The 18792-nt window shown below is 38.1% G+C and overlaps 1 pseudogene; it reads right to left on the bottom strand.

Moving 5' to 3' along the window:
- Positions 1 to 389: 389 nt before the first annotated feature.
- Positions 390 to 16927, bottom strand: LOC139889150 (UDP-glycosyltransferase 73E1-like; annotated as a pseudogene).
- Between the last annotated feature and the right edge of the window lie 1865 nt (positions 16928 to 18792).

The raw sequence follows: 18792 nt of genomic DNA, 5'->3' as shown, positions 1-18792 counted from the left end.
ACCTAAGTGTATATGCTGAATTCCTGCCTGTCGTAAAGCTGAATAACTCTGATCGTTGCATAGACCAAGTTCAACTTGATCATCTTCTGCACATCTAATTCTTCTTTCTGAATAGTGCTCATAAACTCTATGTGTTGTTGGTTGTCCGGTATTACCGTACAATACTTCAGCTGGAACAATTCTTGCTCGTCTTTGTCGTGAAATTTCTAGTTGATCATCCGGATTCAACTGTGTTTCCAACGTTCTTCTGTATGGTTTCCGTTGAAACCTTCTTCCCCAATTATATGCTCTTCGTCTTGTAAGCCTATAATTTCTGATTTGATCTTCTTGAGTTGGTGGTGCATCGTTGGTAACTGTTTGAGTTACCGTTTGTCTTCTTCTTTGCTGATTCATCTTCGTTTTTCCTTTGAAAATTCTTCTTCAGAGATTTTCTTTGGATCTTTATAAAAATAAATTGGACCTTTTTCCTTTCTTACTGGAACAGTTTCCTTGATAGAAAAATTATCCAATCTTTTTGATAAATCACTGATTGAATCTTCCAATCCTTCTGGGGTAGATTTACCCTTTAGGACGTGAATTGCCTCTTCATCTTTGATATCTTTTCCTGTAGATTTTCAAGACTTCTTGCTTGATTGACCAGAAAATATATAAGCGTATTATTTTGCTTAATTATAGTCTGATTTGCTTCTGAACCGATGTTACTTCTGATGTTCTAACGAATCCTTCTCTTGGTGGATCAAGTGATGTTGTGTTTTCAAGCGCTTCTTGATATTCAACACTTGACTTTTGTATAGCCAAGCTCATCAAGCAATTAACCTTTTTACTTCGTGTAGCAGATTTTCTACACTATGAAGCTTTTTGTTAAGTTCTTATGTTAATCTTAAAGCCTGCTCTTCTACTAGCTTTGGCTGTTGTGCAATTTCGTTGACTAAGTCAAGAACTTACTTTTTAGTGAGTGGTTTTGTGTCTGTAATTTCTGCAAATAAACTTTGACAATATCTTTCAAGATTTACTTGAATTTTAGCTATTTCTTCCTTAAGAGTGATAATCCTTTTATCTACTGATGCAATATGAGATCTGATATTTTTAAAATCTTTTGAAACTTTATTATTAAATTCAAACTGGTCGTGTTTAAATTCTTTAATAAGTTCAGTGGTTTGATAAAAATCCTTTATAGTAACCTTGGAATGCAAAAGTAAACGATCGTAAATAACGTCTATATTATGAGATAATTGAGATAACTTAGGTTTATCAGTATTGGCTAGATCTAGGTGTTCTAGATTGGCAGTTCTACTTCTTTCGTACCAATCCGTTATTGATTGCTCATATCTAGCAGACATTAATTATGTTTCATAGGGTTATTAATAAAATTCAATTCTCCCAAACGCTTGATTTACTAAACCTCAATCCAATTTAGATGCCTCCCTTGGGTCTTACTCCTTTGATAATACATGAACTATTTTAAACAATTTTGAATAATTTTTTTTTTTTCAAAAACCCATCTGACATTTAGATGCCTACATTTTTTTTCTAGTCACATCCAAAGACGGCAACATGTGCGGGTCATTTTCTTACTGATCGGCCGACACCCGAATACCGATTCGTTATATATCTTTTATTATGTAGCCTACATTAAATCATTGGAATGTATTTATTATATTTTAATTCCTGTTATTCGTATTTTGTTTTCTTGTCTTAAAAGATCGGGTGGACTTAAATTATCGCTGCATTTTCAAGCTTAGTTTTACATCAAATAATGTACCTGAAGTCTGAAGATATATATTGTTATTATAAAAAAAAATAAAAATAAAAATAAAATCGGTGCATATTACACTATCTTTAACTTTCTATCAAAAGAACACCCTTGTTAAATATTACTTAGTCTTCCTATTCTATATGAAACCACTCGATCGCGCCATGAGCACATTGAGTTCTATTCGATGGTTTGCCGCTTTTCAAGTTACGCATCTCCATCTACTAAAAGAAGGGGAGATTACCATCTACAATACATAGTGCTATTCGATGTTTGGCTCTATTAATCGACAAAAGCGTCAATTTATTAGGGTTTTAACTATCACTTAGAGCCTAAATTGAACTTCATGCATGTTTAAAATCAATGGAAATTTGATTCTACCATTTTCATGGCCTTTCACACTTTTTTTTAAGCCTACTTATTTTTTTTCTAAACAATAATTATTATGGAGTAGTTATTTATTTATTACTATTACTATTTTTATTAATTAAAACGCCAACATGTTGCAACTTTTTCTACCATACCAACGTGCCAAACAAGTCAACATAACCTTAGACTTTTGGTAACGAAAGACTTGCCACTAGAATTTAGAAATTGAATTATCACTAAAAAGCCCATTTTTTTAACCTTATTTGCGTGAGAGCCCAAAAAATAAAAAAAATTACCAATTTGCCCTCGCAAGGAGCAAGGTGCATCTTGCTCCCTTGCGCCTTGCGTCCTTGCGACCTTGGTTTCACCTGTGAGCAAGGAGCAAGTCACCTTGCTCCTTGTTCCCGGTGGAAGCAAGAACGCAAGGTGCCTCTTGCTCCCTTGCTCCAAGGTGGAAGCAATGACGCAAGATGCCTCTTGCTCCCTTGCTTCCACCTGAGAGCAAGGTGCCTCTTGCTCCCTTGCTCCCAGGTGGAAGCAAAGACGCAAGGTGCCTCTTGCTCCCTTGCTTCCACCTGGGAGCAAGGAGCAAGGCACCTTGCTCCCAGGTGGAAGCAAAGGAGCAAGAGGCACCTTGCGTCATTGCTTCCACCTGGGAGCAAGAGAGCAAGATGTCTTGCTCCTTGCTCCTAAGTGCAATCAAGGTCGCAAGGACGCAAGGCGCAAGGGAGCAAGATGCACCTTGCTCTTTGCGAGGGCAAATTGGCAATTTTTTTATTTTTTGGGCTCTCACGCAAATAAGATCAAAAAATGGGCTTTTTGGTGATAATTCTTTTAGAAATAGTTCCAAAAGTTATCGATTTAGGATATATGGGCTTTAACACAAATATATAGCCGGGTCAGCCCACTAGTATTCTCAAGTACAGAATGATCAACTAAAAACTAACTGTAAACTGTAAAGAATTAACTAATGCTGCAAATAGCTTATATATAATTGGTCTGATAAACATATAACAAAGATTTGTTTCATCATGTTATTACTATTAGTATTAGTATTACTAACGCTATTACTATGATCTTTTGTGTTACATACGCATCTCAGCTATATCTTGAATCATAGATGATACATTGACATAAGATGATCCACCATCCGCCATTGCATTCTTCGCCATTTCTACAAGTATGCTTGCCTTTTTTCTTCGCTGTCGTTTTCTTTCATTAAGCATTCGACAACCGTCTTAACATCCTCCTTCGTCACACTCACTTCGATATTATCTTCCTACCCATAAGGAATAGGAACAGGAACGTCAACACCAATACTAACTCCAATCTTCAATATTTCTACGATAAAAGTTTCATTGACGAATTGATCTGCAAAATGTGGCCATGTAACCATTGGCAATCCGGCACACACGACTTCTAAAGTCGAGTTCCATCCACAGTGTAACGACCCTGGATTTTCCAACGTTTATTTATTAATAATTATTATTAATACTTGTGATTAATGAATGTATTGTTTATATACATTTACATGTTACCATACTTGACTTTAAATGCCCGAAACGTCTTTGTGACACACGTACATTACACGAATAATATTTTCAGATATTATTTACATTCATGATTAAGTTTTATTAATCATTTTTGATTAACTATAGTTACTAGTTAATTACTTGGGCTTTGTTAGATTTAAATTGTTAAACACTTGAACTTGGGCTTTCATTAGTGTTAGTGGACTTAGAAGCCCACACTACATCCTTAATGGATTAACTAGCCCATTTTATTTATGCAAGTATCACTTTAGAACTAAACTAGATGAATTAACTTGGTATGGAATCTAGTTACTACACCTTTCCCATGTAAACACACCATATAACCACCTTTTGAGCCATAAACATGCAAGAACCTTGTGGACTTCTCCCTTCCTCTTTTTCTTCCCTTGACCGTCGGCTAGAGGCTCCTTGGGGAGTGTTTTTTGTTTCAAATTTTGTTAACATATCAACTAGTATCCTTCATTCATTTCACACACACTCTTACTTGCAACTCATTTCTCTCATTTCTCTCTCAAGTTTGTAAGTAACTTAAAGCTTTTTCTCTTTCTTTTCTCTTGTAAAAACCGAACCAAACACCTCTCATCATCATTCTTTTGTTTGATGTTTATTTACTTACTAGTTGTTAGTTGTTTACTTACATGTTGATAAGAACCAAACTCTTTAGTTTGTTCTTCATATTATCTTGTATTTACAAGAACACACAAGAACCTAACTTACTAGTTATGTTCTACATTTATTGTTTTAAAAGATTGTAAGTTCATGTGTTGTAAATCATTACTTGAAGTTCATGTTGTAAACTTAAAAGTTTACTTCCTTAAAGATCAAGACTTTGGCTTGAATCTTTAAAGTATGAACAACCATCACTTGTTACTTGTTTGAATTAGTTTATTTCTTCATTTTCTTGCTTATACAAATCGTGATTCATGTGGTTGTTGGTCAAGTGTTACTAGTTAACTTTGATCTCATTTTTCTTGAACAAAAGTTAACTTGAAAGTTCAAGAACATGGAAGTGTAACTCTTTAGTTATAACTTCATATACTTGTGAAGGATCTAAGTTCTATAGCTTATGGTCTACTTATTTTGTCATAATCAAAAGCTTGTAAGCTTACATACACTTTACAAGATGAAAATCTAAGTTTTGTAACTTATGGTTTCATTAAAGTAAAGATTCAAGTGTTATTACTTAGGATTTAACTTAATAACTTTAGATCTAGACTTTTGGGTCTTGGATCTTCAAGATCAAACTATGAACTATGTTCTACAACTTAAGATCTTGATTAGTTAGTTTACTTTCAAGTTTGTAGTTCAATATTACTTTTATAGTTCATGTATGTGTCGGATATAAGATCTTGATGTAACTTTAGTTCATCGAACTACTTGCAACACTTATTTGAGTTATGCTACTTATATTAGACTTACACTTATGTTATGATGGTCAAAACTTGGTTAAGATGATGCAAAAACATCAACGAGTTGTACACTTGAAGCTATATGCATCAAGGATGAGAACCGTGATAAGCATCGAGCACCAAGAACCCACCGGAACCTACTGTTTACTGTTTTATGGAACAGACCCGAATACCTGGGCTACTATAAAGTTGATTTTCAGTTAGCTCTGTTCGAGTAGATAATTTTTCGTTTAAGACTCATCTTAATCCGAGTTACGATTTAGGATTTATGGCCCTCCGAGTGTCACTATGTCTTTTAACGTTGTGCTGAAAATTCTGACCTACTCGCACTTAGACCGTCGCCACGGTCAAACGAAGACGAGTTTGCTTCTGGAATTTTTACCACAACTAAAGGACTCATATACGGAGCCGTGGCCACTGGTCTCACCTTATTTCAGTAGGTATAGAGGCCGTGGTGACTAACCGAATTCAGCCTTTGTTTTAAACTCTTTTCTAGAATGAAACTTACGTTACACCTTTTGTTTGATGATGATTGATGATGACCCTTAAGACCAAATTTACATAGATTTAAACCTATTGGAACGATTTACTGACTTAGTAATATTTGACTTAGGTTGAGGACTTTCCGGACCTACGTACTTGCTTACTTCCTGACTCGACTTTACGACTACTTTACCACTGTGAGTTATAACATCCCTTTTTACTTTAACTATTTTGGGAACTGGGAATACATGCGCATTTTACGTTTTACATACTAGGCACGAGTACTTAAACTTTATATATGTGTGGGTTATACAACGGCATAAACATTCCCTTTAGCTCGGTAACGTTTAGTCATCGGTTTTTGAACCGGTGAACGTGAATCTTAGATATGGATCCATAGGGTTTGACATCACCACTCGGGCTAGTCACGCTAGCATTTAACGAGTGTTTAATACTTCGTAATCATACGCACTCGCCAAATGTACTTTCAGGGGGTTATAAACGCTAAGTTAGTTACCAAGTGCCCATGGTTAAACATATACTTTATCTTGCTGTTTTGAAACGCTCTTTGTAGCACTGAAATCTCGTGGCCTACCTTACATACTGTTATACTTAAACTATAGCTCACCAACCTTTGTGTTGACGTTTTTAAGCATGTTTTTCCCAGGTGCTTAAGGTTGCTAGCTTCTGCTGTGTACTAGTCATGCCTTATAGACTTCCGATGTGCTTTACTAGAGATGTCACCGCATGAACTACTTTATCTTGCATTCAAACTTTAATACTTTTGAACTATGATTTGTAACGACCTGAGGGTCACGTACTATTTCTAATTGCTTCTGTTCATTGAGGCATACTTTTGATGTAAAACATTCGATGTTAGTTATGACGTCACCTTCTATCATGAATGCAAACGTATTTTGAAATAGCATATAGTGTTTGACCTTGTAATGATCCTGTTGTTGATGATTCGTACACGATGGTTTTGTACGGGGCTTCACATTTGGTATCAGAGCATTGGTTGTAGGGAGCTAGGTTGCATTAGTGAGTCTAAGACCGACCCGAGTAGGATTCACTAATAGGACTAATCTACAACTTGCTAGTTTACTTGTTTCCGCTGGACTTACTGCATGTAGCTGCTTACTTTTACTGCTATATGCCGTATACTATTACATGATTTCACTACTGCATGCTATTATCTACTTTCGATTGCATGATACTTGTCGTTATTGCCATGCTACTTACTGTTACACATGATTTAGACTGTTGTAGTTACTTGGCATAATACGTGATTGCTTTATGACTTACTGACATGGAAAATTTATTTTTCCTTGTTCAGATGTCGGATATTCCACCTGGTATCATTTTGGGCAGTGATTCAGACACTTCAGCCACTTCACCTGCCATTGTTGCCGCTCCCCCGATCCCGTCGGCGACACACTCTAGTGACCCAGGCGCTTCGTCCTCCGGAGCTAGTAGTCATGCTCCTGCCCCAGTGGGTACTGCAGACGGAACCCAGGACCTCCCGGAGATTCCAGCTCCACTTGCCCCGGTACCTTAGGAGCCACTGCACCATCCTAGTGGTGTTGTGATTCCCGCGGAATTTGGGGAAGGTCCATTCCGTAATCAGTATCGTCATTGGTGCCGACGCGCTCCTGATGAACGTCTCGTGCCAATCCCGCCTTTTAGATACCGACAGATGATGGCCGCCCGAGGAGTGCCAGTACAGCCACCCGTGCAACCACCTCTACATGATTCAGATGACCCGTCATCCGACGACTCATCCACAGACGACCCTAGTGACGATGACTCCGACGAGGAGGACCTTGATGATGCACCGGTACAGCCACCCTCCACCCCATCGAAGAAGCGGTACCGTTTCGACGGCACCATTATTCCGGGGATCAACGAAGGTCGAGCATTCACTGACGCATTTGGTCGGCGTCGTAGGGTTACCGCTCGTAAGCGGCTTGTGCCGTATCCTGCTGATCCCTTCATCCGTAAGCCTTACCCCCTCGCAGCCTCTACTTCTGGAGCTGGACCGTCAGCACCACCAGCTCCACCAGCACCACCCGTACCGACTGCACCGCCTGTCCCACCCTCCCCCTTTATCGAGGAACTGATGAGGGATGTGGAGATCCTCCGTGCTCGGGTAACTGAGCTCGAGGACCAGATGTCCCATGTATTGGACATCCTACACCCACCTTCACCGTAGGGCTTTTGTAGTATATTTCATTATGTAATCTAGTTGTAGTTTTATGTATTACTTATGTATTGTACACCTACCGTAGCCCAAATCGAGGATATGATCAATGAACGAGTCACTGCAACTTTAGCAGAAAGGAACCTCCAAGCTCCACCGCCACCACCACCGGTTATTCAGCCCATTCGTAATGGGTGCACGTACAAGGAGTTCCAAAGCTGCAAACCCCACAACTTCAGTGGAACGGAGGGGCCGGTTGGTCTCACTAGATGGTTCAAGAAATTAAAATCTGTGTTTCGAGTTAGTAACTGTTCAGAGGCGAATAAAACCAAGTTTGCTTCATGCACTCTGTCTGACGGCGCACTAACGTGGTGAAACACATTGGCTCAAGCAAAAGGTATTGATGAGGCATTTGCTACCCCATGAGAGGAATTCAAAGGGGCCCTGATTGAAGAATATTGCCCTAGGACCGAGATCCAGAAGATGGAGATTGAGTTTATGCAGTTAAAGGTCGTGGGAAACGATCTCGATGGGTACAATCGTAGATATTTGGAACTAGCCCTGATGTGTCCTACCATGGTCACCCCGGAATTCAAGCGTATGGAGAGATATTTGTGGGGACTTCCTAAGTCCATTAAGGGAAACGTCACCTCGTCCAAGCCACCCAATGTCCCGGAAGCGATGCGCATGGCACATACTTTAATGAACCAAATTATCATCGATGAACCGGAGAAGGCCAAGTCTGAAGCAGGTAGTAGTGAGAAGCGCAAATGGGATAACAACAGGGGAAGGACCTATGATCAAAACCCGGCGAAGCGACATGAGGGTTTCAAAGGAAACAACAATGGTGGGAACTCCAACCCCAACTACAAGGGAACCTTACCACAATGCAAGCGGTGCTACAAGCACCATACTGGGTATTGTAACGTTGTTTGTGAAAAGTGCCAACGGACAGGGCATATCGGTAAGGACTGCAAGGTCACCACTTTGAATGGGAAGCCGAACACCAATGGACCTAAAAAGTGCTACGAATACGGACAAACGAGCCATTTCAGAAATGCGTGCCCCAACAAAAGAAAAGACGGCGGACCACCCCGTGGTAGAGCTTTCAACGTTAATGCATGGGATGCACGCGAGAATCCCGACTTGGTGACAGGTATATTCACTATCAACAATCTATTAGCTTCTGTCTTATTTGATACTGGTGCCGATAGAAGTTATGTATGTAGACACTTTTGCGATAAGATTAATTGGTCGTTAGTCCCTTTAAAAGAAAGTATGCTTGTCGAGGTTGCCAATGGAAAACTTGAGAAAGTTGACCATATTAGTCGTGGAGCTATTATCAACATAGCTGGTGCAGATTTCGAAATTGATTTGATACCCATCAAATTGGGAAGTTTTGACGTGATCGTCAGTATAGATTGGTTGACCAAGATAAAGGCTGACATTATTCTAGTGGAGATAAATCTCTTCGTATACCACAAGGAGATGGTGAGCCACTCATCATTTACGGAGAGAGATGTACCTCAAAGCTGAACCTCATTAGTTGCGTGAAAGCGCAAAAGATCATGAAGAAGGGACGTCTTGCTGTCCTAGCACATGTGAAAACGGTAGAAACTGAGGTGAAGAGTGTGAACAACGTTCGAATTGTGAACGAATTTTCTGATGTCTTTCCTGAAGAATTGCCTGGATTACTGCCACCGAGAGCCGTAGAGTTTTAGATCGATTTAGTGCCAGGAGCAGCACCTGTAGCTCGAACACCTTATCGACTCGCACCTTCCGAGATGCAAGAATTAAAGAGCCAATTACAAGAACTGCTAGACCGTGGATTTATCCAACCCAGTTTCTCACCTTGGGGCACACCTGTGTTGTTTGTGAAGAAGAAGGATGGATCCTTCCGTATGTGCATCGACTACCGTGAGCTCAACAAATTGACGATCAAGAATCGGTATCCTCTTCCCCGCATTGACCATCTTTTTGATCAACTACAAGGATCGAGCATTTACTCCAAGATCGATTTGTGATCCGGTTATCACCAGTTGAGGGTAAAAGAAAGCGATGTGATGAAGACTGCATTCAGAACTCGTTACGGTCATTATGAGTTTCTTGTAATGCCATTCGGATTAACCAACGCACCTGCCATGTTCATGGATCTCATGAATTGTGTCTGCAAGCCATACCTGGATAAGTTCGTTATCGTCTTCATAGATGATATCCTCATCTACTCAAAGAGCGAAGAAGAGCATGAGCAACACCTCCGACTAGTACTTGAACTCTTGAGACAAGAGCAACTTTACGCCAAATTCTCCAAGTGTGAATTTTGGTTGAAGGAAGTTCAATTTCTGGGTCATGTTGTGAGCGACCAGGGTATCAAAGTTGATCCCGCCAAGATTGAAGCTATCAGCAAGTGGGAGACTCCCACTACTCCGACTCACATTCGCCAATTTTTTGGCCTCGCTGGTTACTACCGAAGATTTATTGAAGGTTTCTCTCTAATTGCGCGTCCTTTGACCGCGTTGACTCACAAAGGGAAGAAGTTCATTTGGGAACTCGCACACGAATCAGCATTTCAAACTTTGAAGAAGAAGTTGACCACCGCACCTATCCTATCTCTTCCTGAAGGCAGTGACGATTTCGTCGTTTATTGCGATGCTTCGAAAAGTGGTTTTGGTTGTGTACTGATGCAAAGATCAAAGGTTATTGCCTATGCTTCTCGTCAACTGAAGATTCATGAGCGGAACTACACTACTCACGATCTTGAACTTGGAGCCGTTGTCTTTGCGCTCAAATTGTGGAGACACTATTTGTATGGAACTAAGAGTACTATCTTCACCGACCACAAAAGCCTCCAGCACATCTTTGATCAGAAGCAACTGAATATGAGACAGCGTCGATGGATCGAGACGCTGAACAACTATGATTGTGAACTTCGCTATCATCCTGGCAAGGCCAATGTTGTAGCTGACGCTTTAAGCCGAAAGGAGAGGACGTCACCTCTTCGTGTTAGGGCTCTGAACATCACCATCCATTCAAATCTCAACTGTCAGATCCGAGTAGCCCAAGATGAGGCTCTCAAGGAGGAGAATTTATCTCATGAACATTTGAACATTCTTGTCTCTCGATTCGAGGTTAGGGATACTGGACTCCGATGTTATGCCGGAAGAATTTGGGTAAATCTTTATGGAGATCTACGGAACCTTATACTTGATGAAGCCCACAAGTCGAGATATTCGATTCATCCCGGAGCGGGCAAAATATACCACGATCTTAAGGAACAGTACTGGTGGCCGAATCTTAAGAAGGATGTTGCAACTTATGTTGGGAAATGTTTGACTTGCTCAAAAGTTAAGGCCGAACATCAGAGACCCTTTGGATTGCTTCAACAACTGGAAATCCCACAATGGAAGTGGGAAAGGATCACAATGGATTTCATCACCAAGCTACCAAAGACGGTGGCGGATACGATACCATCTGGGTTATTGTTGACCGCCTTACTAAATCTGCACACTTTCTAGCGATGAAGGAAATGGATACGATGGAGAGACTCGCTCAACTATACATCAAAGAGGTTATATCTCGTCATGGTGTACCTTTATCAATCATCTCAGATCGCGATCCCCGTTTTGCTTCCAGATTTTGGCGTTCCTTACAAGAAGCCATGGGAACCCGTCTCGACATGAGTACTGCTTATCACCCACAGACCGACGGGCAAAGTGAACGAACGATTCAGACCTTGGAGGACATGTTGCGTGCATGTGTCATTGATTTCGGAAAGGCCTGGGAAAGGCATTTGCCACTCGTCGAATTTTCTTACAACAACAGTTATCACTCGAGTATTAATGCTGCACCTTTTGAAGCATTGTATGGCCGCAAGTGCCGATCTCCTATTTTTTGGGCTGACGTAGGCGAAAAGCAAATCACCGGACCCGAGGTAGTACATGAAACAACGGAGAAGATTGCTCAAATTCAAGCTAGACTTAAGACGGCCCGTGATCGTCAGAAGAGTTATGCAGACCGTAAACATAAGGACTTTGAATTCAACATTGGTGACCGTGTAATGTTGAAGGTTACACCTTGGAAAGGTGTGATTCGTTTTGGAAAATGTGGAAAGTTGAACCCGAGATACATTGGTCCTTTTGAAATCTTGGAACGTGTTGGACCCGTTGCTTACCGTTTGGATCTACCAGCACAATTGAGCTCAGTTCATCCTATCTTCTACGTGTCAAACTTGAAGAAGTGTCTTGCTGCACCCGAACTCATCATACCACTGGAAGAACTTACCATTGATGACAAACTCCACTTTATGGAAGAACCTGTTGAAATTATGGACCATGAGGTCAAAACTTTGAAACGCAACAAGATTTCGATCGTCCGAGTACGATGGAATGCCAAACGAGGACCTGAGTTTACTTGGGAACGAGAGGATCAAATGATGCAGAAGTATCCTCACCTTTTCCCGACTCCTCCATCTACCTCAGCTTAAAATTTCGGGACGAAATTTTCTTTAACAGGTGGGTAATGTAACGACCCTGGATTTTCCAACGTTTATTTTTTAATAATTATTATTAATACTTGTGATTAATGAATGTATTGTTTATATACATTTACATGTTACCATACTTGACTTTAAATGCCCGAAACATCTTTGTGACACACGTACATTACACGAATAATATTTTCAGATATTATTTATATTCATGATTAAGTTTTATTAATCATTTTTAATTAACTATAGTTACTAGTTAATTACTTGGGCTTTGTTGGATTTAAATTGTTAAACACTTGAACTTGGGCTTTCATTAGTGTTAGTGGACTTAGAAGCCCACACTACATCCTTAATGGATTAACTAACCCATTTTATTTATGCAAGTATCACTTTAGAACTAAACTAGATGAATTAACTTGGTATGGAATCTAGTTACTACACCTTTCCCATGTAAACACACCATATAACCACCTTTTGAGCCATAAACATGCAAGAACCTTGTGGACTTCTCCCTTCCTCTTTTTCTTCCCTTGACCGTCGGCTAGAGGCTCCTTGGGGAGTGTTTTTTGTTTCAAATTTTGTTAACATATCAACTAGTATCCTTCATTCATTTCACACACACTCTTACTTGCAACTCATTTCTCTCATTTCTCTCTCAAGTTTGTAAGTAACTTGAAGCTTTTTCTCTTTCTTTTCTCTTGTAAAAACCGAACCAAACACCTCTCATCATAATTCTTTTGTTTGATGTTTATTTACTTACTAGTTGTTAGTTGTTTACTTACATGTTGATAAGAACCAAACTCTTTAGTTTGTTCTTCATATTATCTTGTATTTACAAGAACACACAAGAACCTAACTTACTAGTTATGTTCTACATTTATTGTTTTAAAAGATTGTAAGTTCATGTGTTGTAAATCATTACTTGAAGTTCATGTTGTAAACTTAAAAGTTTACTTCCTTAAAGATCAAGACTTTGGCTTGAATCTTTAAAGTATGAACAACCATGACTTGTTACTTGTTTGAATTAGTTTATTTCTTCATTTTCTTGCTTATACAAATCGTGATTCATGTGGTTGTTGGTCAAGTGTTACTAGTTAACTTTGATCTCATTTTTCTTGAACAAAAGTTAACTTGAAAGTTCAAGAACATGGAAGTGTAACTCTTTAGTTATAACTTCATATACTTGTGAAGGATCTAAGTTCTATAGCTTATGGTCTACTTATTTTGTCATAATCAAAAGCTTGTAAGCTTACATACACTTTACAAGATGAAAATCTAAGTTTTGTAACTTATGGTTTCATTAAAGTAAAGATTCAAGTGTTATTACTTAGGATTTAACTTAATAACTTTAGATCTAGACTTTTGGGTCTTGGATCTTCAAGATCAAACTATGAATTATGTTCAACAACTTAAGATCTTGATTAGTTAGTTTACTTTCAAGTTTGTAGTTCAATATTACTTTTATAGTTCATGTATGTGTCGGATCTAAGATCTTGATGTAACTTTGGTTCATCAAACTACTTGCAACACTTAATTGAGTTGTGCTACTTATCTTAAACTTACACTCGTGATGGTCAAAACATGGTTAAGATGATGCAAACACATCAACGAGTTGTACACTTGAAGCTATATGCATCAAGGATGAGAACCGTGATAAGCATCGAGCACCAAGAACCCACCGGAACCTACTATTTACTGTTTTCTGGAACAGATCCTAATACCTGAGCTACTGTAAAGTTTATTTTCAGTTAACTCTGTTTGAGTAGATAATTTTTTGTTTAAGACTCGTCTTAATCCGAGTTACGGTTTAGGATTTATGGCCCTCCGAGTGTCACTATGTCTTTTAACGTTGTACTGAAAATTCTGACCTACTCGCACTTAGACCGTCGCCACGGTCAAACGAAGATGATTTTGCTTCTGGAATTTTTACCACAACTAAAGGACTCATATACGGATCCGTGGCCACTGGTCTCACCTTATTTCAGTAGGTATAGAGGCCGTGGTGACTGACCGAATCAGCCTTTGTTTTAAACTCTTCTAGAATGAAACTTATGTTACACTTTTTGTTTGATGATGATTGATGATGACCCTTAAGACCTAATTTACATACATTTAAACCTATTGGAACAATTTACTGACTTAGTAATATTTGACTTAGGTTGAGGAATTTTCGGACCAACGTACTTGCTTACTTCCCGACTCGACTTTACCACTACTTTACCACTGTGAGTTATAGCATCCCTTTTTTACTTTAACTATTTTGGGAACTGAGAATACATGCGCATTTTACGTTTTACATACTAGGCACAAGTACTTAAACTTTATATATGTGTGGGTTATACAATGGAATAAATATTCCCTTTAGCTCGGTAACGTTTAGTCATTGGTTTTTGAATCGGTGAACGCGAATCTTAGATATGGATCCATAGGATTTGACATCCCCACTCGGGATAGTCGCGCTAGCATTTAATGAGTGTTTAATACTTCGTAATCATACGCACTCGCCAAGTGTACTTTCAGGGGGTTATAAACGTTAAGTTAGTTACCAAGTGCCCACAGTTAAACATATACTTTATCATGCTGTTTTGAAACGCTCTTTGTAGCACTGAAATCTCGTGGCCTACCTTACATACTGTTATACTTAAACTATAGCTCACCAACCTTTGTGTTGACGTTTTTAAGCATGTTTTTCTCAGGTACTTAAGGTTGCTAGCTTCCGCTGTGTACTAGTCATGCCTCATAAACTTCCGCTGTGCTTTACTAGAGATGTCACCGCATGAACTACTTTATCTTGCATTCAAACTTTAATACTTTTGAACTATGATTTGCAACGACCTGAGGGTCACGTACTATTTCTAATTGCTTCTGTTCATTGAGGCATACTTTTAATGTAAAACATTCGGCGTTAATTATGACGTCACCTATTATCATGAATGCAAACGTATTTTGAAATAGCATATAGTGTTTGACCTTGTAATGATCCTGTTGTTGATGATTCGTACCCGATGGTTTTGTACGGGGCATCACACACAGTGCGTTAAAAAACCTCCTAAGGCTCGATGTGACAATATCAAAACTTGTGGGGCCCAACCATAAACGATCAATCCTCGGTTTTTCACCCTTTCTTCAAACCCTTGTTCTAAAAGTGTTGAGTAAATCATCCCACATCGGTCTTGGGTAAAAACATTGTGGTGCTTATAATAGTTTGAGTTCCCATCCCCTTGAGTTAACTTTTGGGGTTGAATTGGGCTCAAGTCTATTATTTCCACATGGTATCAGAGCTACGGTTATTGATGTAGGGACCGCGCCCGCAGTAATATGCGCCTCGTGTGAGGGGGCGTGTTAAGTAATATAATTCTCATCCCACATCGGCTAGACACATAAATATTGTGGTGCTTATAATAGCTTGGGTTCCTCATCTCCTTGAGTTAACTTTTGGGATTGAATTGGGCTCAAGTCTATTATTTTCACATGGTATCAGAGCTACATTATTGATGTTGGGAGCATGCCCGGTCATTGATGTTGGGACCGCGCCCGTAGTAATTTGCGCCTGATGTGAGGGGGGCGTGTTGAGTAAATCATCCCACATCGGCCTTGGGTAAAAACATTGTGGTGTTTATAATAGTTTGGGTTCCCCATTCCATTGAGTTAACTTTTGGGGTTGAATTGAGCCCAAGTCTATTATTTCACTAAAAGCCTTTTTCTAGTTCTTCGGTCTTATTTCTTATACACCATATGAACGGTTGATTTGTTGACTCTAATCCTAGCCCGATCTCAATAGTTTGTTGTGTAGAAACACTTACAAAAGTTCCCAAACAAATGTACAACACGGATTTAGATTCCCTTTCATTGAGCTATTTCAAGCAATCATGCTCGTTGATCGTAGCCCTGTTTCCCCTATAAAATACGTCGTGATTATCTTTGTTAAATAGCGAAACAGGACCTATGCACCATACCTTTTATCCTTAACCTTTGAGTATTCCTTAACATACTCTGGTTCCAATTCATTAAAAGTATAAACCACAACTCCATATGCAGCTTTTTCGGCTTCTAAAGCCCGGGCAAAAAACGGTGTATGATCATCTTTGGGCTTTTTAGAGGGACCGGTTATTTGAAGTTTAGTAAATTCAACTCTGCCAGGAAAGTTGGGCAGGACAAATCGCTCAGTCTCTGATTCGATTCCGTCCAAAATGTTGCAATTAAAAACAAGGTGCATGCACAAGAGCTAAAAGCATCCTGGTCCATGGAACACCAGTGGTATGTTAAACCTTCTAGCCATGTCTGTAGTCCAAGGAAAAAGAAGTCTGATATTATACAATTTGGATATGGAAAAATTTGCCGAATTATATCTTCGGCTGGTTTTTGTAATAAGTCCATGGCTTTATAGAGTTTGGTCACCGATTCGGATGTTGGAACTTTGTCAAAGGTCTCGCACCCTTCGGGTAAACCAACTTCGTCTAAATGGAGTGGAAGTTCAAGAAAATGGATTTTGAGTTGGTTTTCGATTGCTCGGGCTATCACTGGTTTGAACCGATTGACACCTAGAGGAGTAGTGATTATAGTGATCTTAACGCCACGTTGAGCCAATATACGGGCAATGTCTACCATGGGTACAATATGACCTTAAGCCATAAGAGGGAACAACGCAAAATGAAGGTCATGAGGTGAAACCATATTTCAAGAGATTTAACATAAGTTGATGGTATGATAGTAAGATAGTTTCTGTTGTGATTATAAGAGGATCGCCTGGATGTTGGTAGACTGAAATTTGAGAGAAAATAACTCTATTACTCACAAGAATAGATTACAAAGTATTATAAAACTCAAAAAACAAAAAAAACTCTCAAACTAACACACTAGGAATCTCACCACTATCTAGGATGTATTAACTCTTGGTTATGACTACACTTTAACTCATACATACTAACTAGGTGTGATTACTCTTTTTCTAAATGATTTACAAATGAGGTTTTTACTCCTATTTATAAAGAAAGTTTGAGGAGGTGGAATGTGTGAACGCTAGTTGTCAAAGTTGACAAGCCGTCATAGTTTCCAACTTTGATTCTTCCACATGAGTTGTCAAAGTTGACTAGCCATCACTGTTTTCAAGTTTGCTTCTTCTTCATGAGAAAACATCTAGATTACGACTTCTAGATTGTAGGCTGCAAACCATCAATTCTCCCCCTCTAACCGAATCTACGGACATTCCTGTTATGTCTCTGCATAACTCTAACTTCTCTCGAGTCACCACCTTTGTCAACATATCTGCAGGATTATCCTTTGTATGGATCTTGACTAGTCTCAACAGTTGTCGATCAATTATCTCCCGTATCCAATGATAGCGAATATCAATATGCTTTGTACGTGATGTGACAACCCGGAAATTTTCAACCAAATTTAAACTTTAATCTTTATATGTTTCCGACACGATAAGCAATATTTGTTAAGTTAAATTTCAAGAATTTTAAACTATGTTCATACATTCATTCAACCTCGACCAAGTTCCAACGATTCACGAACCATTAAACGAATATGATTATATATGTATATGTATATATATTATAACTTGAAACGTAAACAAAATATTAGATTAAATACTTTATATGATTGTATCTGTTTCAAAATGTTTATCAATGGAATTAGAAGATAAGATCAAATGATTGAATTACCAGATATATTGAATTATGATTACAAGTCTCTGTTGAAAGGCCCACGTTGATTTGAGAAATCTTTCCATTTTAACAATATTCGGAAAATGGTAAAGTGATTTATAAATAAGAACAAATTGTCAATCATTGAGAACTAGACAAAGGATAGTGGAAGATTGAATCTCATAAAGACTCGATTGATCTATTTAGTTTCAAACGTACAAAAACGTTTTCAGTTTAAATAGAACTTTATTATTAAAACGTATATAATTTTTATAAATATCTAGAACCACTTTTGACAACTCATTACTTAACTAGTATGATAAAGATAACGATATTTATATTTTATTTTATTAAATATATATAACGATTTAAATTAATATTATATATATTTATACGCGTATTATACGTACATAGTTTTATACTTTTACTATACTTAAACTTTACCTTTACTTTATTTTTACTTTACTTTAACTTTAATAATTCACTTTAATAATTAATACTTTAATAATTCAATTTAATAATTCATACTTTAATAATTCACTTTAATAATTCATACTCTAATAATTCACTTTAATAATTCATACTTTAATAATTCATTTTAATAATTCATACTTTAATAATTCACTTTAATAATTCAAAAATCTATTATAAATAGAATTCAATAGGTTTCATTGTTTCATAGAAACTTGAAAATATTTTTCCCTAAACTCTCTCAATCGATTTACATATATATATATATATATATATATATATATATATATATATATATATATATATATATATATATATATATATATATATATATATATATATATATTTACTCCGTATTATTTCAAGATATTATTAGTATACATAAAATATTACGACGGAGTGCTGTCCGAGTGATTT

The sequence above is a fragment of the Rutidosis leptorrhynchoides genome, chromosome 1 (genome assembly GCF_046630445.1).
Source record: "Rutidosis leptorrhynchoides isolate AG116_Rl617_1_P2 chromosome 1, CSIRO_AGI_Rlap_v1, whole genome shotgun sequence".
NCBI lineage: Eukaryota > Viridiplantae > Streptophyta > Magnoliopsida > Asterales > Asteraceae > Rutidosis > Rutidosis leptorrhynchoides.
The sequence above is the reverse complement of the archived record's forward strand: the minus strand, read 5'-3'. Positions and strand labels throughout refer to the sequence as shown.